The sequence below is a fragment of the Solanum stenotomum genome, chromosome 12, assembly GCF_019186545.1.
Source record: "Solanum stenotomum isolate F172 chromosome 12, ASM1918654v1, whole genome shotgun sequence".
NCBI classification, from domain to species: Eukaryota; Viridiplantae; Streptophyta; class Magnoliopsida; order Solanales; family Solanaceae; genus Solanum; species Solanum stenotomum.
In genome coordinates, this window is record NC_064293.1 from 8950202 (window position 1) to 8973730 (window position 23529).

The 23529-nt window shown below is 33.7% G+C and overlaps 2 protein-coding genes and 1 long non-coding RNA gene across 4 annotated transcripts in view; 2 read left to right on the forward strand and 1 right to left on the reverse strand.

Annotated features, from left to right (window-relative positions):
• The window catches only part of LOC125846928 (urease accessory protein D), a 586865-nt gene that overhangs the window by 308017 nt on the left and 255319 nt on the right, over positions 1-23529 (forward strand). The gene's annotated exons all lie outside the window — the stretch shown is intronic.
• The window catches only part of LOC125846935 (uncharacterized), a 61829-nt gene that overhangs the window by 31866 nt on the left and 6434 nt on the right, over positions 1-23529 (forward strand). The window lies entirely within an intron of this gene.
• Positions 7572-11032, reverse strand: LOC125846938 (uncharacterized). The gene is made up of 4 exons (XR_007444424.1): positions 10914-11032; positions 9645-9937; positions 9456-9557; positions 7572-7984 (listed from the first exon to the last, which is right to left on the reverse strand). It is a non-coding gene; the product is annotated as an uncharacterized LOC125846938 (long non-coding RNA).

Sequence of the window (23529 nt, forward strand, 5' to 3'; positions counted from 1 at the left end):
GTTTTAATCATCTAATCAAGTTTTCAATGTCATATTTGAAGAACATTTGTGTATACAATCGAGGCATTCATCGTTTGGTGGAAGCAAATCGGTGGTTACTAGGGTTTGGTGGTTACAATCGAGGTGTTCATCGTTCATAGTGTGTTGTTGTCTCCATATCTGAAGACATCTCTAGGGTTACTTCATAGTTCATTCTTTTTAGCTTAGGGTTATTTCGTCTTTTTTTTTTCAGGTTTACTATATGTCGTCTTTCATTCACATGATTCCCCTTTGTTGTTGTATGTGTTATGTCGTTGTTGTTGAGGGTCAACTGTTAACATTATTTTCAGGTTAAAATGTCTTTTGAATTGATACCTTTGAGATTTGTGTTATGAAGAGTGGAAAAAAAGGATACAAGGGGAAATCATATCATGGTGGAGGATTTTATGAGTTCTTAGATGTTAATATAGATAGGTTGTCTTATTTTGAATTGAGGGATTGTCAGAAACAGTTGGGGTATGAACCTGGATAATGTGTGATGTATGTGAAACTTCCTAGAAGTACTGTTATGTTAGAAAATTAAATTTGACTATGATACTACTTTAATTGCTAAGTGTTTGAGTCATGGAGATATTTTGAACTATTTTGTGTGTCACTTTGTTGCTGATCCAGTTTTGGTCCCATCTTCATTGGAATATGGGGAAAGTGGAGTAGGTAAGCGAGCATCTCAAAAAGTGGGTCTAATGCATCTTTTGATGTTGAATTAGAACCAACACATGAGGCCCAAGAAAATGCCTCAAACTCTGCCCCTGCCAATTCAAATACATATTCCCATGTACACTATTTCACTGCTCCAAATACTGCTCCTCCTACTCATCAAACTCCAACCCATATCCATCCTTCTACTAATCCAACTGTTGACCCTGTCCATCCTTCCTCTGATCCAATTCATATCCATGTCCTCCTTCTAATGAACAAGATTCAGATAGAGAATCATTGGATAGGGGATTTAATGGGAGTAATGTAGATGATGAGCTAAGAAGTTTTAGGGAGGAAAGGAGTAAAAGAAAGAGAAGGAAAAGGGGAGAAAGAGATCCATTGCCTGATCATGTCAAGTTAGGAACATAAAAAAAAGGGGCCAGATGCTGGGTATGATGAATCTACAGGTGGTAATATAAACAACTTAGAAGGCAAGCTAGTTGGCGATGAGCCTTTCTATCCCTCAGATGAAGCTGCCAGTTTTGAAACAGATCCAGATGCTTTCAGTGATGATGAAGGAGAGGTTCAACAAAGAGAGAGAAAGTTAAACCAAAAAGGAGAAAAAAGGTGAATAGAGTTGTATTTGATGCATCTTCTCATAAAATAGGGCGGGAATTGGGTCTTGTATTTGAAAGTGTTAACGAGTTTAGATCTGTTGTTACCAAATGTGTTGTTATTGAACATGTTGCAATTGAAATGTATATTAATGAACCAACAAAAGTAAGGGTTAGGTGTACACTTGGTTGTCCTTGGGTTTATTTGCTAGATTTGATTCTAGGACAAATAATTTTGTTGTAAAGAGATACAATCCAGTTCACAAATGTGATCCTACTAATAGGAACAAGCTTTGTAATAGCAAGTTCTTTTCTAGTCACTACAGTGAAAGGATAAAGGAACAACCTGACATTAGAATCTTTGAGTTTCAAGGGCTTATTAAAAAAGAATTGGATTTATATGTTGGAAGAACAGTGTGTAGGAGAGCAAGAAACAAAGTATTACTGGAGCTAATGGGTGACTATGTTCTTAAGTTTGGGAGGATTTTGGACTACAAAGATGAGTTGCTAAGAACTAATTCAGGTAGAACATGTGTAGTCAAGCTTCATGAGGAAACATTTGAAAATGGTAGAAAAAAGTTTCAAGGCTTCTACATATGTTTTGATGCAATGAAGAAGTCCTTCTTAGCTAGTTGTAGGAAGTGCATTGGTTTGGATGGTTGTTTTCTAAAGGGAGTATATAAAGGTCAATTATTAGTTGTTGTTTGTAAAGATGGGAACAATCAAATGCTGCCACTGGCTTGGATAGTAATTGAAGTTGAAAATAAGTTAACTAGAGCTTGGTTTGTCAATATTCTAAAGGAAGATCTTCAGTTGGGAGATGGTACAAACCTCACAATCATATCAGATATGCAAAAGGTTAGAATGTTTATTGGTTTTTATATTTATTTCATGTCTTGAATTTATTTATGAATGTCTTAGTTTCTTTAATGTCTTATTTTCTTAGTTTCATGTCTTGAATTTTCTTATAGGGTCTTGAAATTGCCATAACTAATTATTTGCCAAATGTTGAGCATAGAATGTGTGCTAGACACATCCTTGCTAACTGGTCAAAGAGATGGAGAGGTGTTGAGAGAAAAAAATGTTTCTAGAGGTGTGCAAGGTCTACTTTTGAGGCTGAGTTAAAGGATAACATTAGTTATATGAAAAGGTTGGGCCATAAGATAGTTGATAACTTGCTGTATTATAATCCTGAAAGATGGAGCAAGGTTTTCTTCAATTTTACTTCAAAATGTGATGTTGTAGACAATAACATGGCTGAATGTTTCAATTCATGGATATTAGCAGCAAGGCATAAGACTATAATTACAATGCTTGAAGAACTTAGGGTGAAAATGATTTTAAAAATAGGGTAAATGAGAGAGTTTTGCAATACTTGGATCTGTGATATTTCTCCTATGACAATGAAGGTTCTACAAGATAACACAACTAAGTCTATGAAATGCAGCATTGAATAGAATTCAGATACAGGGTATGAGGTACTTCATGGACCATACAGACATGTTGTAGATATTCAAAGGCAAACATGTAGTTGTAGAGCATGTATGTTGAAAGGCATACCATGTCCTCATGCAATAGCTGCTCTTCACCATAGAAAATTGGACTCAATCAACTATATTTCTCATTGGTATAACAGAGAAACATACACGAAGACATACAACTACTTCATTCAGCCAGTTATGAATCTGAAAATGTGGCCAGAATCACAAAACATCTCTGTGATACCACCTCATGTTAGGAAGAGGCCAGGAAGGCCTGGCAAGATAAGGAACAAAGAGCAAGGTGAAACCAGTAAAACTGGAAAATTATCCAAAAGAGTGTTTACATTGCATTACCAACAAAAATCTACCAAAACAAGTTAGATTGCATTAGATGTTGTGAACATTAGAGCTCTCTTGGCTCAAATGTGCAGCCTTAGACCTAGTCTCAATTTGTTTTCTTCCCCTCATCTCTTCAAGTTGACTTGAGGTCATAGCTTGTTTTACTTTCCATTTCACACCATATGTTGTTTATGCCCAAGATCTCCAGTGACAAATGCTGAAGACTTCACATTCCTAAATTTTTCACTAGGTATTCCAGGCTGTTCAAATGAATATAAATAATATTAATTTGTGATTAAAGAAAAAATAATAAATGATATTTAAGTATAGAAATAGGAAACTTACATTAATAATAGTAGCACCACTTTGTGTGTGTAGTACACCCATTTCAACCATTCTTGTTCGGCTAGCAACACTACCCTAAAAAACAACAAAATATTCAGTAAAGCAACTTATTTAAAACTTATACATGAAGTAAGTAAAGGAAATTATATCACTTTTTTCTGTTGAACCCCTTAGTCTACCCCTCCCTCTTCCAGTTGGAGCATTAGGTGTTGCTCTTGGGCCAACAGTTTGTGTTGATGTTGGTGCAACAACAGGTGTTGCTCTTGGGCTAGCAGTTTGTGTTGATGTTGGTGTAGCAACAAGTGTTGCTCTTGGGCTAGAACTTGGTCCAGAAGGAGGTCTTGAACTTGGTCCAGCAGCAGGTCTTGAACTTGGTCTTGGTTGATAGACAATGCAGTGCACTTTATCCCTATTTAGGTCCTTTATATTTAAGACAATGAATTGGCTGTGACTGCATTTTAATTTTTGGTGTTTGATTATGTAAATGTTTTGACATCTATTAACTTCTATTTTTAGATTAATGATTATGCAGTTATGGTTGTCTGTTTATGTAACAATATTGCTTCTCTTTTAGTTGATGGTTAATGATTTTGTGTTTATGGAGGGCAATTAGTGACTACTTTAGCGGTGGCTACACAAACGTATAGTTTAGACAATTGAGCAGATAGTTGTAGACACTAAATGTATAGTTTATGCCAAATACAAAACCAAATACTCGCCAACATAAATGAGAAAAATTAAGATAAGGGAAGCCTTGCAAACTCTTCATTACACAAATGCAACTTCATTACACAAACAAATTCAACCAACATCTTTTCATTACACAAAATCCTTACAAGTTCAACACAATAATGCAAATCTTTGGTACAAGAAGAGATCATGGCAATTTCCTTGAATCGCCTTTTCCTTTCAGAAACAATACTCTTCGAAATACTAAACATACACCTAAAATACAAGCACACAACAGAGCAATCCAAAGTTGTTTCTCCTTTTTCTTGGACTAGGCCAATTTGTTTTTCCATTTCTTTTCAACTATTTTTATCTTCTTCAAATCATCATTAAAATTGTCCATTTTTTACTCTATCTTGTTCATATCTATTTTGCTTTCCACAGATTTGGTCGACTTAGTAGGCTTGTTGATTTCCTTATCTGAAGTTTCAACTTTTTGAGAAGATTCAACACTATGTTCAAGCTCAGCAATTCTTCCCAACAACTTGGGAATCACAAATTTGGATCTTGGATCTATATAATCATCCTTCCAAAGCCAAAAATCACATGATCTAGCAGTCTTAAAAAACAAAACGAATCATTCAACTCTTAAAAAAAATTTAGCTTACCCCATAGTAAGGACAACCCAATATTTTCTACCAAGATTTCTTGGGGTCCAAGAGGTCAGCAAAGGCAAAACAAATCCATGTTTGCATCACACCTCTTCCAATTCATGATATTCCTGTTGCAAACAGAGCCTAGTCAAGCTTATTTGAGCCATTGTAGCACCTTAATAAGAATTACAACGAATCAAACAACTAAAAATTCAAAAAAATTACGAAATAGATAGAAACAAATCAAAATGAAAAAGAGAGGAATGAATCAAAATGAAAAATAGATGAATGAATAATAATGAAAAAGAGTTACCTTTGATTCAAAAGAAGGAATTTTGAACTATGTTAGAATTTAGGGTTCTTGATTAAGATTTTTTGGTGAGAATTTAGGGTTCTTGTTCATTAGGGTCGGGTGGGTGGGTTATAAGAAGAGAATGGGAATATAACTGTTGGCTTGGATTTTTCTAATTTAAAAAATAAATAAAAATGACTTTATTAGCATGTTGACACGCTCAACTATGTGGAGCGAAACACGCCCTGAGTTGGGTGACGGAAGGGGAAAATAAATACACTTTTATGTCTTAAGGTGTGCAATAGGTTGCTTCATTAGTTAAAGTGTGTAAGTGACTTTTGGATACAGGTTTAGGGGGCAATTTATGCCTTTTCCCAATTATTAATACCATAAATTTTCATTTATTAATGATGTGTTGCTTTCATTAACAATACATCAGGATTATAGGAATAGAAGCACCAAATCTTCCCATTATCATTAGAGATGTAATTCTAGAAGCAGAATTTAGGGTGAATGTGCATTTAATGGATATAATTCACTTAAGAAATCATATTACAAAGTGTAAAGCCAAATATATGAATACCTTTTTAATGTTGATATTGTTTCTGTAATTCACTTAAGAAATCATATTACAAAGTGTAAAGCCAAATATATGAATACCTTTTTAATGTTGATATTGTTTCTATAATAACTCGGTTGGTCATTTTTTGTAGTTCTTATAAAATTATCATTTTGCCCTCCTGATATTGACCCCAAGTCTTCTATGATTGAGTTTTGAAAGTTGGTTTCCAAGCTGAGTTAAAAGTTGAAAAATTGGTAAGTTTGTGCTTTGAAAGGCTAAGTTGCTTAAAAGTGATTTTTCGAGTCTTTTGGAGTTTCAAGTGTCGGAATAGAATTCGGTTGATTCCATCTGTCCCGAATGTGAAATCTAATCCATAAGAGTTGTCGTTTTCTGATTCAAAGTCTTTTTGAGGATTTAAGGTCCTTAGTTGTGAATTTGTGGAAATTTAGCCTTTGCGTTGACTTTGGTCAGCATTCGGGTTCGAATGCTCGGATCGGAATTCCAAGAGTTCCGTTGAATTTGGTGAATAATTTCAAGCCTAGTTGAGGTCATGGTTGATTTTTGAGAGTCTCGAGCTTGTTTTAGCCTTTTTGGTGTTAAGCTAGTTTCTTGTGGTTTTCACGGATTTCGGGTCAAGGAGACCTCGAATTCGTATTTTGACAATTCCATTTAGTCTGAAATGTCTAGTATAATTGATTTGCATATGTGGTTTGTGTGCATGGATTCCAGACAAATCTGAGGGTCCTTTCGATGTTTTGAGAGTTGGTTGATTTTTCTGGAGCCTGAGTTATGTTACCTTCGCTTTTGTGATAGGCCTTCTGCTTTAGCGACTTCCGCTTTAGCGACCTCCGCTTTAGCGAAGGTGGGATCGCTAAAGCGAAGGCCAGGTTTTCGTGGGGTTCGTTTAAGCGGACCAGGGCTCGCTTAAGTGAAGCATGGTTCACAAAAGCGAGACCCTTCACTACAAAAAACCCTTGAATTGCCAACAAAACTATCCGTTGCTAAATTGATTAAATTGGTTGGCAAATGATTTTTCCAACCGAATGCCAACTAATGTTAATCTGTTGCTAAAAAGCTTGTCACTAAATTTTACCAACCCATTTCAGTTAGTTGAGATCAGTTGGTAAACACATAAAAGAATTGTTGGTAATTGTTGAAATGTGCCCTTAAAATTTTCGTTGGTAAATTCACCAACCAATTTTCGGTTGGCATATTGTTGGGAAGTTTATTAACGAAGAGAAAAGAGTTAGTAAATTTGGTTCTTCACTATTCAATTATGTTAGTGATATGTTGGCAAATATACTAAAATAAAATAAAATGTTGTTAGTATTTGGTTAGCAATTATATGACAGTTAGCAACTTGGTTGGTAAGCTCGATAGTAAATTCACCAAAATAAATTGGTAATCAGTTTGTAATTTCGGTTAAGAAAAAAGTGTGTTGGTATTTCGTGGGTAAATTACCAACGAATTTTAAATCTATAACTAAGAATGACTATCTACTCATGTAACTTACGTTACTAATTGGTTAGTATTTTAGAAACACAAAAAGCTCATTAGTAATTTGTTAGGAAGCTTACTAACTTGTTGTGTTTTTGTTGGTAATATATATTATTTATGGTCAATATTCGGTTAGTGAATCAGTAATGTATATTGCCATATTACTAACTAAATGGTAATTCGATAGTAAAGTTTCACTTTATATATTTATATTAATCAATAGCTTTTATGAATCTTAAAAAGTCTGAAAACATAATAAAATCCAGTGATCCTTTGATAAATTATAACTTGACTAAAACAATGCAAAAGCTAAGATGAAGAGTTCAAAACAAATCCAAATACAAAAACAAACAATGAAAGATATGCCTACAATAGTTTAGAAATTTTAAATGACTCATATCATCATTAGATGATGGGTCATGTCTAAGCTAATGTGGTGTACCAACGGGCAGTGTACCAGGGGGTGGTTTAGGCAGCCCAGCTATGAGGATGGGCAAACGTTCTTGGAGAATCTTATCAACTTGCTCTTGCATTTCTAGCTGCATTTCGTTTTTCATTTCTTCACGCAACTCTTCTCTCATCTCTTCTCTCATCTCATGTTTCATCTCCTCCTTCATTTCTTGAACGTATTCCTTCACTCGAGCATCAAAACTACAATCTTGAGGTTGAGAAGTTGAAGCAGATGATGAACCAACGTTCTCATAGAAAACAACTTGAGAACCAAGATCATATATACATGCCTTCTTAACCCCACCCACTTCATCCATGTAAATCTTTGAAAAATCTACTGTCGGAGACTCGCCAGATTCATCTACAAGCTGAGATGCAGATGTTATCTTAGACATTACAGCATCCTGAAAAATAAATAAATGATATTATGTTAAGAAAAAATGTCTAGCGATTATAAATATACAAGACAAATGATATCAGTCGACCATCTTTGTCATTGACAATACCACCACACTTATCATTTCTACAGCTGCAATTAATATTTATTTTGACATACGCACCTGTAGTTCATATTCAGTGTACAAAAATAGTCTTTTAGGGACTAAGTTTTTTTTTCCAGAACTGAAAAGATAGCATTTCATATTAGTTAGTAAAGCTATGATAGTTCAAAATCATACAACTAAACATGTTAAGAACTTTTGAAAGGAAGGATATAGAGGATCACCAAACAAAAGTACAAACCTATCAAAACTAAGCTATTCTATGCAAATCTATGCTTTTTAGATGCAATGTAATTCACATTGCCTAAACACGAGGAAGCCTAACATATAGGCTTCAAAAGAACCATAAACTTAGTAAACCTCTAATGTGTTGTCTTTTAATAAAATTACAGAATTGGTCTTAAAGTTGAAAAGTAAACCTCATCATTCACTTTTTAATTGGTTTTGTGGCAGTGAGAAAAATTCTTTGGCATTCTTTGCCACATCTAACTCTAGTATTGCTTCTAAGACAATGTCAGAACCTTTTGCTCCAGCTATACGTTTTGGCAACAATCCTGCACTTTCAGCAGAGACAGGAATTACAACAATACTGCCAGATTCATCAGTCAAGAAGGGGACCTACACTTACTCTAGAAGAGCAAACTACTCTAACAAGACCAAGCTTACAACTCGTGAAGTCATACAAACTGAAAATGTTACATTTTAGAAGAGTCGTATGGGTTCTGCAGCTCCTACGCTACCAGCAGTAGACATATCGATTATGAGAAGTTGACCTACTCTATCACGAAGCAAGCATACAACTCTTGAGGTTATACAAACTGAAAATGTTACATTTTAGAAGAGTCTTATGGGTTCTGCAGCTCCTACGCTACCAGCAGTAGATATCGATTATGAGAAGGGGACCTACACTTACTCTAGAACAACAAACTACTCTATCAATAACCAAGCTTACAACTCTTGAGGTCATACAAATCGAAAATGTTACATTTTAGAAGAGTCTTATGGGTTCTGCAGCTCCTACGCTACCAGCAGTAGACATATCGACTATGAGAAGGGGACCTACAGTTACTCTAGAACAACAATCTATTCTATGTACTGAAGTCACCAACCAAGAGATTATAGATAGTCTCGGTTGCACTGATAAAGCAGGGCCAGTGATGCACAATGATGCTTTGTTAGCTGTTAAAGATTTCCTCCACACTAGAAAATTATATAGAGACATCAATTGCAGTAATATGACATTAAACTCCCTCATTATAATCTTCAAATATTATAACCATGTGTTTAATATTTGGGATAAACATGATGAATGACGACTAAGTAAATTCTCAACAGAAATTAAGAAAGATAATCAACAATGTTTGGTGTTACTTACATATGTGCTCTTAGACTTCAGGTACACAAACTCATCGTTTCTTTTGGTATGTGTCTTCTTCAAAAGTTTGTGTGGATGAGGTGGCCGTCCTAGAACAGTCACCTAAAATTGAAATCACTTCCATCAAAGTTATTGCTAGAAGAATAACGTTGAAAAAATTGTAACTTGACAAAATGAAAATAATTGTACCAGTTTTCTTGCATGCTCTCGGTGAGTCCGGGAGCCCCAGTATGGCGCGAGGGACCAGATCCTTCACCACATTTCTCACTTAGTCGATTTTTGGAACATTGTGCAGATTTAGCCTTAAAATTGTCAGTATCATAGTGAGGCTTCCAGCTCTCCCAAACAGATTTTGGGATATTTTTTCGTTTCTCCTCAGAGGATCTTGCTTCACATAGCATACCCTTGTATTGTATTGAACATTTTTTCATAAAATGATACTTTATGGAACCTTCAGTTGTCATATTCCAATGGAATTGCTTCTGTTTAAAAAGGGAAAGAAAAATATCACATGAATTGATATAATAGAAATTTTAAATGAATAAAATACATAAATAAAATGATAGTAACATGGAATTTATGGGTATAATTAGTACATGATTATTATAGTAGAAGGAGACACAATTATGTATCAAAAGATGTACCAAAACAAGTATAATGGGTGTTGAAACAAGTCTGGTAAGAGAGAAAGTATATTGAAGAAGCTCGAATGAACATGGCTAAACTTGGAAGTAAGGCCAAATGCTCTGTTAGAAAATTATATGTGACGATTAGAGGAAATTATCAAAAAGGCTCATGGAGGAGGTTAACTGCAGTAACAGTGGTCCACCTAAATGGACATTCATTATGTACTTGGATATACTGGGACGATTATACACCAGAGATAGGTTTCTTGGATAGGGCATTGTTGATTATATGAGTTGTCCAATGTGCGGAGATACAAACGATACTATAGAGCACTTGCTTTATTAATGTACTTCCTCTCAGAACGTATGGACTAAGTTGTTATAGTGGCAAGGCATAACAAGAGCTCCTATGCGACGAAAGGATGAAGTAGACTGGGCAAGTAATTTAATGAAAGGAAAGAGTCACAAAGCAGATATATAGAGAGTTGTCTTGGCTGGTAGTGTATACCATATTTGGATGGAAAGGAATCAACATATTAAAGGCACACCAAGACAACCTGAAGTTATAGTTAGACAAGCAATCCAAGAGGTGTTTCATAACAGTAATAACAATAGGAAATTTTGCTTCATTATTAGAAACTATGAACTTGTATCCCTAAATATTCTTTTTTTTTCTAGATGTAGTAGATGAGACAACCTAAGTTTATCTTTTAGCTAGTTGTAGTGGTTCTGTTTCATCAGCTATGTTTTTCTTTTGTTCTTGTTTGATCTGTACAGTTCTACTTTCGTAATAAATCAATAGTTACTAAGAAAAACAGATAGTATAGTTTACCTTAAACTCCTCCCAGTAGAAGTCCTTAATCTCTGGTGTAACTGACTTCCAACCATATCCTTAGGGATCCAATTTTTCCTTAAAGATTTTTGTGATCACCCGAGATACATCGTTACTTGGTTCCAAACTTGTATAAATATAGCAAAAGCGCACAGAGAATTGAAAATAAGAAATTTGCAGTATAACAGAAAATGGAATATAGAATAATGTTATTTGTTTTAACTTTGAACTGGAAATCTCTATTTTTTATAGCAGGTATGCAAGTTGTATATATATAAACTAAATAACAACTTTTTCTCCTAAAATAACTCCAACAAAGTCCTATTCAAATAAATAGTAATATGATATCATTCCTAAATAACGGGAACGGAAATATTTGACTCAATTAACTTAAAAACAATCACAAGTTAAAACAATATAAGAGAACATAAGAAGATGCACTACTTTTTAACAAATGGCATTATAATTATAAAATATTTGAACAGTTAAAAAGGGTGCAATTTATAATCAAGGCAGCAAGACAAATGTTTCCACTGAAGCTTCATTTTTTTAGTACCTTCGTATAATCAAAACTTCATAAAACATGTAACTCAAAATATGAAGGCAATGAAAAGTATTATGTTCTTCTACATCTTCTGTAGTTTTAAACATGTAACAAATGACATTATAATTAAACTGTGATTGAAATAGTTGAAAGGAAATTGACCTCCTAGAAAATGTAATCTCTCTTTTAGTACTAACTGTTTGCACTTTCAAACAGTAAGTACTTTTATTAAATTCCATAATCACTTTGTTAAGTTTTGAATGATGTGACTTAATCTATAAAAAATATAAACTTATCTTTTAGTAGGGGGATCAAAAATAGTGAACCCAATTCACAACCATGTTAGAGAAATTTCCATATCAAGGGGATTCAAAAATACAAGTCTATATATTCACTATATGAATGCTATATATTAAATGAGAAAATAGAGCACATCAGAAGTTCTACAATTGATTGATTGAATCAAACAAAAAGGAGAAACTAAGCTTGATAAAGAATACTTACCACTTAGCGAAAAGGATTGTGAAACTGAGAATCCAAGAGCGACAGATGAATTGCGGGTGAGTGTAGTCGGAGACAATCTGTGAAATGGGATTAAAATGAAAAGGATTTAGAAAAAGTAATGCTGAACGTGGGCAGAAATTAGAGAAAAAACCTGAATAGTGGCGCAAGTCTTCGTATTTTAGGGAGATGGGGAGTTTAGCAGGAAAAGTTTTTGCTTTTTTTTCTCTTCTTTTCAACTTTTATTTTTTTTTCTTTCAAATATAATAAATTCTTCCAATTTTTATTTGAAGTATTTGTACAATTCTTTTAAGATACTTTTTTATTCACCACAAATAAAGTCAAAAACAAAATCCAATCTTTAAAGTGATGAAATTAAAATACAGAAATGTAATAATACGCAGGAATTCGAACAAGAACTGAAATCTACAACAAGCTAAATACCTCTCAGCAAGAACAAGCAACACATGCAATGATTAATTGAATAAAAGAGGGGTGAATGGGGATGAAGACATACCCAGAAACACGATGTGGGTCTTTCTGTAGATCTGAGATGCAGTCCATGAGTTGTAATACTCTTGAAAGATTAAAGACCCGATTTGCTCTATGAAATACTCCATATATGAAATCACTGTTGGGGATTAGAGCTTGAGATGAAAACTTAGGCGATTTGTAGCTGAATATGTTCCACTCTTGAGAGGAGATCTATCATTGATATGTAGTGGAACTTAGAAAACAGATGAGTAAGAAGATTACCCAGTTCGATCTAGCTAAGCATAGGGAATTCTTGATGAATTTTTTTCTTGTTCATTCAGCTTAGTGAAGAACAAAGTGAGCTGATTGTTGTTCTTGTCTATTCCGCCTGCGATTTTGTTGTTGTATTAGGACATCAATTTTTATTTTCTTTTTTCTTTCTATATTACTTAATAAAATTCCCTCTATTAAGTTATAATATATGCAGTGGGTTATTTTTTTTTAAAAATATAAGGGTGAAAACTAAAATAAAAAATATGCCTACGTTTTAGTTGCTCTTTTTGGACATCAATTTTTGTTTTCTCTTTTTCTTTCTATATTATTTATTAAAATTCCCTCTTCTAAGTTATAAATATATGTTAAGTGGGTTTTTTTTAAAAAAAATATAAGGGTGAAAACTTAAATAAAAAATATTTCGTACTATTTTTTATTCTAATTTATTTGATATAGTTAATTTAATTGGACATGAATGAGTGAGATCCAACGTGGATACAATGTTGATAATGTAGGAAGATTTTTCATATAAAGAAATGTGTCATTTTTTTCGTATTGACTAAATAGAAAATTGTTTAGAGTGTAGTATGTAAACATGTTACACAACATATCTTTATTTTCACATGATATATATATATATATATATATATATATCAACTACGTTAATTAACTTTCCAATAAAATATATTTGTGTATTCATGAATTGTAAATATTTTGTGCTGACTAAATGAGTCATTTCTAATAGTTCGATAACATATTGGAGCTTTCCTCTAAATACAAATTAGGTCTAATAAAGATTTATAGCTAATGTTTTTAAAGTTCGTACATGATATTAAATTGATATTAATAGTAATACACATATTTCAATAGACACGTTCATCACAATTGTAGACTTAAATAAAAAGAAAGAGGCCTCTACTACTTCTTCGTACAACCTGAACATACCATCCTATTAGACCAGAAATGACCTTCCCAAGCTAACCGCACTGACAAAATTCTAATTCGAGCACCTTTATGATTTTTTTTAACAAAGTCAATATTTGGCTAAAATTTGAAAGATAAAACGTCTAACGGCACAAACAGAAAATGAAAGCCTCAAAAGTCAAACCAACCATCCTATTAGACAAAAAATGACCTTCCCGAGCTAACCGCATTGACAAAATTTTCATTCAAGCATGTTTACCAAAACTGTTGACCGAAGTCAAATTTTTGCCAAAACATAAAAGATTTACGCCAAACGGCACAAATTGAAATGAAAGCCTCAAAACCCGAACCAACAATCATATTAGACCAAAAATGAAATTTCAAAGCTAAGCCCACTGACGGATTTCTCATTTGAGCACCTTTAGCAAAAAAATTGACCAAACTCAAATTTTGGCCAAAAGTTAAAAGTTAAAAGGCCTATCGGCACAAACTGAAAAACAAAAACCTAAAAACAAAAAACCAAACATCCTATTAGACAAAAAAATGACCTTCCGGACACAACTACGTTGATGGAATTCTAATTTGACCACATTACCAAATATATTGACCGAAGTTAAATTTTTGCCAAAACTTAAAAGTTAAAACGTCTAACAACACAAACTGAAAAAAAATCCTCAAAACCCGAACCAACCATCCTACTAGACCAAAAATGACCTTCCGAAGCTAACCGCACTGACGAAATTCTCATCTGAGCATGTTTACAAAAAATGTTAGGCAAAGTCAAATTTTGGCCAAAAATTAAAAGTTAAAACGCCTAATGACAGAAACTGAAAATGAAAACCTCGAAACCGGAACAAACCATCCTATTATACAAAAAATGACATTTCGGACACAACTACACTGATGGAATTCTCAATTGACCATGTTTACCAAATATATTGACCAAATCTAAATTTTGGCTAAAACTTAAACGTTAAAACAAACACCTAACGGTACAAACTGAAAATAAAAGCCTCAAAATCCGAACCAACAATCCTATTAGAACAAAAATGAAATTTCAAAGCCAACCGCACTGACAGATTTCTCATTTGAGCACCTTTGCCAAAAAATTTGACCAAAGTCAAATTTTGGCCAAAAGTTAAAAGTTAAAACGCCTATCAAAACAAACTGAAAATGAAACCCTCAAAACCAAACGAACAATCCTATTAGAAAAAAAAAATCTTCCAGATACAACTACGCTGACAGAATTCTCATCTGACCACGTTTACCAAATATATTGACCGAAGTTAAAGTTTTGCCAAAACTTAAAAGTTAAAACGCCTAACGGCACAAATTGAAAATGAAAGCCTCAAAACTCGAACCAACAATCATATTAGACCAAAAATGAAATTTCAAAGCTAAGCCCTCTGATGGATTTTTCATCTGAGCACATTTGCAAAAAATGTTAAGCAAAGTCAAATTTTGGCCAAAAGTTAAAACGCCTAACGGCACAAACTGAAAATAAAAGCCTCAAAACTCAAACCAACCATCCTACTAGACCAAAAATGACCTTCTGAAGCTAACGATGCTGATGAAATTTTAATTTGAGCAAGTTCATCAAAAATGTTGACCAAATTTAAATTTTGGCCAAAACTTAAAAGTTAAAACGCCTAACAACACAAACTGAAAATAGAAGGCTCAAAACCCGAACCAACCATCCTACTAGACCAAAAATGACCTTCCAAAGTTAACCGCGCTGATGGAATTTTAATCTTAGCACATTTACCAAAAAAATTGACCAAATCTAAATTTTGGCCAAAATTTAAAAGTTAAAACGCCTAACAGCACAAAGTGAAAATGGAAGCCTCAAAACCTGAACCAACCATCCTATTGGATAATAAATGACCTTCCGAAGCTAACAACGCCGACGAAATTCTCATCTAACCACGTTTATAAAAAATGTCAAGCAAAATCAAATTTTTGACCAAAAGTTAAAAGTTAAAATGCCTAACGGCACTAACTGAAAATGAAAACCTCGAAACCCGAACAAACCATTCTATTAGATAAAAAATGACGTTCCATAAAGCTAATCACACTATGAAATTCTAATCCGATCACGTTTACCAAAAATATTGACCAAAGTCAAATTTTGGCTAAACCTTAAAAGATATTGAGCAAAGTCATTTTTGGTCATCGCGGTTAGCTCCGGAAAGTCTTTTTTGGTCAAAATGACGACCTTACTTTTTCCATTGGGTGATCAATTGCTTTCTCATCATCACTGACACCTTTAAATACTCCATTTTCTCAAATTCATAATCAGATAAGGCATCGTCATTATTTTGTTCATCTCAATGCGTCCATATTCTTAACCACATTTTCATCTTCTTCATCGTTAGTGCACTGAAAAAAATTTCATGTTCAGCTTCTTCAAGATTTTTATCTAATATTTACTTTTGTTTCAACACTAGATGATGATTTACCAAACAATCTAACTTCTCAATTGGTAAATTTACCAACTATTCAAATATCAGTTAGTAATTTAATAATTTACCGATAAATTTTATCACAGTTGGTAATAGTTACTATCCAATTAAACATTCATGTGTAATATTACCAACTAAAAATTAATATGTTAGTAAATATTGCCAATGGATTAATGATCGGTTGGTATATTACCAGCTATTTTAATTATGTTAGTAATTTACAAACTACAATCTTTATTCGTCGGCAAAATTTCCAACTGATTAGATATTTGTTGGCAAGTTTACCAACAAATTACATTTCATTACTAATTTACCAACATTTATATTTGGTTGGTAATTTAGCAACAAAATATTGCCGTTGGTAAATGGTTTGTTAGTAATTCATTGGTAATTTGTTAATAAATTATATAAACAAATTTGATGTCATATTTACCAACCGACTCAACTGAGGGCTTAGAAGGTCGGGCAACATAACATCTAAAATTACGAACTTGATGTCGATAAATCGACTGGACCCTTAAGGTCATAATCTGAATATCGGTAAGTCATATAGACGAAGGTAGACAATCCAAAGATAATAAGGTACTAGCTAGCTGATAAGGCTACAATGAAGATATACACACATACATACATATCTATACAGGCCAAGCCTATGTGGCTGGAAATTGGAAGCTGCAGAAAGAAACCCAGAATACTGTGTCCACAATAGTCTCTATGAGTGACATAAGCACTGGTCGGGACAAGGCCCCAATTATACCCAAACTGTACAATAAAAGTAACATCCTATGAAAGCTCTAGGATGAAGTGGAGCTTACCAACTCACAGCTGAACCCCGAATCCTAGCAGAAGGGTCAATCAGAATCCCTACCTGGACCTGCACACACGAAACAAAAATGCGTCCCCAGGCAACGGGACGTCAGTACGAATAAAAATGTACTGGTATGTAAGGCAAAAAATAGAATAATAAATAGTTACTGTAAAAAGGGGAATAAAGATACCACCTGAAACAGAAACTCTGGTAGCCGTCATGGCTGACATCAAACCTTATATAAATTAAATATGCATGGTATGCTCGCATAATTGTATGTCGTGAATATATATATGTAAATGCATGTCATACCCAACCAAGTGCTAATAATGGTGGTGTCTTCCGGTAGCGAACCGGGATCATATTCGCCAACTTGTGGCCATATGTGTCTCATACGTATAAATATAGGCAATAGGCCTCATACCTTCCAATTATAGCTCGGAAATAGAATGCATAGCATGTAAAATCATGGATCCGTAATGCATTTGTTACCTGAATCATGTTGCCAATCTTGGCTCATTGGTACTCTTGTCCTCATAATCTCGTAATCACTTTTGTATCACATGTAAATATCTCGTGAAACTTATATACTTGTAGATTAAACTGGAACACTTAACTTGGATTTAGAAAGGCAACTTAAACTTGAGGATGTTCATAAAGAGCTTAAAGTTCTTCACTTAGTATCTATATATGTTTCCTTAGTGGTTTGTAAAAGAAAGTATTTCAGAAAAACCCATACTTTAGTAGTTTAAACCTAGATTTATATTTAAGAGCTTTGGCGATTAACGTTTTATTTTAAAGTTTTCAAAAAATATAAATTAGCGAGGAAGGAGGACTGATTTCAAATCCGTATTGTTCATCTCTAATCTTTTTAAGTTACTACACCTAAAGAAGAATAAGAATATGTACACATGGACCTACAGTTAAGAGAATCAACAAAATGACATAAAGACGCCAAATACCCTATCTAACCGAACGAGTGGAATAGCAACATAATGGAGTCACAAAAATACACCAGCTGCAATATCAATGCCTTTCACCAAAGGTCTTTCTAGTAATAGAGTAGTAAAACAATATTTGACGATTTAGGATTCCAAAATTAGTGCTCAAAGGAAGTACAGTGCTTAGCCTTAATATACCTCAATTCTGGGTCTTTTTGTATCAATATGGATTGTACCCCTTCCTTATAGTATGTAATCTACATAAAATCATGTCACACAACCATTACATGCATAATATTAACACGGCAGGATCAAAGTAGCAATTTAGATCTTACTAGCAGAGTAATTAGCTCGCCAAACCCTTTTTAAAAGTATGCTTCATTACCTTTTCTTCTCCAAATTACAACCCCAAATTAATGACGTAACATACATTTTTGCAGCATCTATTAACAAGTGGAGGCCTACACAATAGTCAACAACAACCAAATAGAGTATGCCTGCACAATAATAAAAGCTCGGCGTATCGCCATACCCCTCATCTCCAATCACAAAATAACCATAACCAAATCCAAACCATGAGTCTTCAAACCATTAAAGCCAGAAAAATATATGTAATACAGTCCTATAATTGTTCAATATAACCATAATAACTCGAACTTACAGCTTCCAATCACCATCCTGTGAGTTCGTCCAATAATTACGTTTGGAATCACGTTTTTATCTTCATAAGCAATACGAGAATAAAAGGGCAGAACCTTAACTTAAAATTGATTGAGCTTATAGTATTTTAGCATGTCTCCTCAATTACAAAGAGTCTCCTCAAACACAAGACGTTGAACTAAGAAGAAGTCATTTGAAAATTGCAATGCAATAATAGAACCAATGTTACACTTATTTATCTTATAATTAATTACCCATTTATACTTCTTCATCTCTTCCAGATTCATATCAACAACAACAACACACAACCAAATCATTTCCAAAAATTCCATCAACAACAACATCAAAAAATACTTCAAAAACAGCCCAACATCACATAACTATCAAAATACGATTTTCCAACCGTCTATTGGTGTTCTTGCTTATATAGCATAGCTATAACTTGGAATCACTCGATAAAATGAAGGGTGAGAATTAATTATTACCTCCAAACAGCAGTAACACCACATAAAAACAAGACTACTTTACCACGAAGAATCCTTCAAATCACAACCAATGAGGAGGAAAGAAGTAACACAATCTCTATGAACGTTCCAATGGTGAAACCACGTTGAAATCTTGTAGATCATTGCTTGGATGATAGGGGAACCTTTAGAGAGGATTTAGGAATGTTTTCTTCTTATTTTGGTCAAAAAAATGAGTTAGAACGAAGGGAAACCAAATCTTATAGAGCTAAACCGACATAGGGGCGAGGGACCCACCTTCACGTGCCTGCTTGTGCAGTCTCACTAAAATCTGAATATCTCTCAATTCTGAAGTCGTATGGACAAATGGTTTAGTGCGTTGGAAAGTAAACTCGTAGACCTTCAATTTCATATATTAGGGTTCTTCTAAAGCTTTATATATTGGGAGAAAAGCTCCAAGACATTTAACCCAAATTTCAGAAGGTTTATTAAAGAAACTTACTCTAACCTTTGTCAACTTTTATNTATAGATCATTGCTTGGATGATAGGGGAACCTTTAGAGAGGATTTAGGAATGTTTTCTTCTTATTTTGGTCGAAAAAATGAGTTAGAACGAAGGGAAACCAAATCTTATAGAGCTAAACCGACATAGGGGCGAGGGACCCACCTTCACGTGCCTGCTTGTGCAGTCTCACTAAAATCTGAATATCTCTCAATTCTGAAGTCGTATGGACAAATGGTTTAGTGTGTTGGAAAGTAAACTCGTAAACCTTCAATTTCATATATTGGGGTTCTTCTAAAGCTTTATATATTAGGAGAAAAGCTCCGAGACATTTAACCCAAATTTCAGAAGGTTTATTAAAGAAACTTATTCTAACCTTTGTCAACTTTTATTTCCCAACTTGCTTGACTTCAAAACTTAACTTACGATCATTGGGAGACTATATCACCTTATAAAACATCCTTATTAGCATATAAGATACTCTTTGTCTTACCCTAAAGGTACTGGTTAACTTAAACCTTACGAACGGGTGGGGTGTTAGAAGAGACATTCTTTAACTCGAACTTGTTTAAGGGGATCCTTGACCCATAACGTTAGTTTAATTTTTTCATTTTTACCACCCCCTATGCAAACTTATTCTTCTAACATGATACACCAAGTCATATAAACCTCATACACTCATGCAATGATACGCATACTATGTGGAAGAACCACAGGGTCTCACAAGGATGGTGATTTGAACCCGGTTTTCGAGGAAAAGCTTTTGGGTAACGCGGATTTTTAACTCTAAATCTTCATTTACCCATTATAATTTATGGATTTATGTGTTCAAATCAAACTTTTGAAATGAGAAACTTGGAGTTATCTTCAAGAACTTAGTAAAAGGTCAAGCTTTTGAAATGAGAAATTTGAGGTTATCTTCAAGAACCCAAGAACTTAGTAAAATGGTGATTTTGATCTCTTTTTCGAAATGATTTTCACTAATGAATTCCTAAAGCCTTAGTATTAAATTTTGGATTCAAACCTTATTTTCGGAATTGAGTTTTGCGTTGATTGACCCACTTTTCAAGAGGATTAATGTGGGTATCATTGTTTTTCGGAATGTGTGGTAAATACTTGCTTGTATATAGATTGTGTGGCTTTGAAAGTGATTAGGAAGGGAAGACTCAACTCTTGGACCGATTTGGAATGTCAGCATGAGCCTTCCAACCTACGATTTAACGGCATCCATCCTTCCATCCAAATATTGCCCTTTTGGTTTGATCCTCAATTTTTGTTGCCTTTTTGAAAATTTTACATAATTTTTTTGCCCGTTTGGCTCCGGACTCAGAGAAAACTGGCACAAAATTGCTGACATTCCAAATATGGATATTCGTTAGTCTTATTGTAATTGTTTCTTGGGTTCTTTGTTTGTGAGTCCTACACAGGTTACATTCCTGCCATTGGATATAATATTTTGATTTTCTGTCCAAATAGTAACTTAAAAGACAATTTTTCTGTTATATCACATTGATCAGCTTCAAAAGTGGGAATTCCATTCTAACATGATCAAAACTATATATCCTGCACCATGCATGTAACTCTCATGCTGCCTTGAAAAGACTATTTCTTGAGTGGGATCTTATGTCAAAGAAAGTAGAGTTCTGTGAGTTAAGCCAACACACAACAGTCTAGGCCCCCAAACTGTTCACCGAAAAACGGTACAGATAAATTTGTATGCGGTCATGGACACATGCGTGTCAAACAAAAAATATTTCATCTATAAATGCCCAAAACTATAATGTACAAAGTTGATCTACGTACTAAGCACAACATGCATAAGATTTTCACTGCACTACCAATAAAATTTGTACAGTTACAAGAATGATTTTGAAAGTGGATAGTCGCAACCATCTGACCCTCTTTGCTCCGGCCACCCACGTGCAAAACTTCAAGTTTACCAATTATTTTTCCTATGGACAAGTGGGGAACCCATTTTTATTATAGTGTAAGACTTTTCACCTTTTGAGTTTCAAGATTCCTTAGCACTGGATGGTAAAAACTTACATTGCTATTAATTAAATAGGTACACAGATGATCTGCCACTCCAAATAATTAGTTTCTTGTACAAGATGGAACTTCAATATGTAAGTTTAAGGTCTCAATTTTTCTCCACTTCAGGATCCAAAATTTGAGTAACAACGATTCTAATGTTTTATTGATCATGCATGCATGCATGCACTAGTTCTAATGTTTCCCTTGTTTGGTTTCTGTTATATCACCCACCTTCAGAAGTGGGAATTCCATTCTAACTTGATCATACAAGCTTCCATTTAATTTACATGTTATTAGAAAGATAAAGCATCAGCCAATAGGGCCATTGTTTCCAGAAACATTTTGGAAATAACCTAGCTAGTTCAATACTAAATGATCATGACATTCAAGCTTAATTTACAGAGGTATAGTGTTACATTCTGAAGTTTTGATGATTTAACAAACTATGCAATCTTATATTATAGGGGAACTGAGAGTTTAAGACTATGCAAAAAGGACGGCTGTAAAGCTGCAACCACTGCTACCGTGACTGCAGAGGAGTCAATGGAATTGCACTAGGTTATTTGTCCATCTTATATTAGTTATTATCTTGACAAGGGACATAACCTAGTTCTTGCATTTGAAGAATTATACATATATACAACAAAAGTCATTCTCAAGAACATATTCTCATACGCTGCGCAGCAGGGGACACTACTAAAAAACTGCTAAAAAACGACGGAAGAAAAAGCGACGGACGGCGTCGCTCCAAAAAAGCGACGGACTAAGAGATGCCGTCCGTCGCTTTTTAATTAAAATAATTACTTTTAAAATTATTTTACAAAAAGCGACGGACTGCATCTCTTAGTCCGTCGCTTTATATTAAAAATAATTATTTATAAATTAAACAATAACCACGCTATCCGTCGTTTTAATTTATTTTATTTTATTAATTAGTTTTTAAAAAAAGTGACGGACGGCATCTCTTAGGGTCAAAATATCAAGTCAAACAGTTTTAAAAAGCGACGGACGGCATCTCTTAGTCCGTCGCTTTTTGGTCAAAATATCAAGTCAAACATTTTTAAAAAGCGACGGACAGCGTCTCTTAGTCCGTCGCTTTTTAATTAAAATATTTTTTTTAAAAGCGACGGACGACATCGCTTAGTCCGTCGCTTTTTTTCGCGTATTTTTGCTAATTAATTATTTTATATAGATAGTGATGCAATCCGTCGCTTTTTATTAAAAATAATTATTTATTAATTTAAAAAAAGTCACGCCGTCCGTCGCTTTTTATTAATTTTAATTGTTTAATTATTTTTTAAATTAGCGACGGACAACATCTTTATGTCCGTCGCTTCTTGGTCAAAATATCTGGTCAAATATTTTAAGAATGCGACGGACAATGTCTCTTAGTCTGTCACTTTTTGGTCAAAATGTTGGTCAAACATTTTTTTTAAAAAGCGACGGACATAGAGACGTTGTCCGTTACTTTTTTAAAAATATCTACACTAGCAGACGCAATTTTCCCCATTTCTCCATATAAAAAACAAAATTGAGAAATATTTTGATTTAATTTTATTTAAATCATCTTCCGGAAAATGGTTTTGTGTAAAATTAAAAACAAAAAAAATTATAATACCAACTTTCAGATGTCGGTAAAATTAAATAGTATGTAATAAATTAATATTTTCAATTAACTTTAAATAAATCGTCCTCCGAATGACGGTTTTATATAAGTTAAAAAATAATTTAATATAAAATACCGACCTCCCGATGTGAATATTATTTAATTAACATGATTACTTTTTATTTATCTTAAAATTTAATGTGATACCGACCTCATGAGGTCGGTATTTTTTATTATATCTAATTACTTTTAATAAAAGCGACATCCGGAGGTCGGTATGTTTAAAATATTCCTATTAATCATAATTTTGCTATTGTGCATAATATTAAAATTTCATTTTACACCTACGATTAATTGTTCAAAAGGTGTAACAATTTTGTATACTTTTACAAATAAAATGTTAGAATTCGTGAAATAAATAAA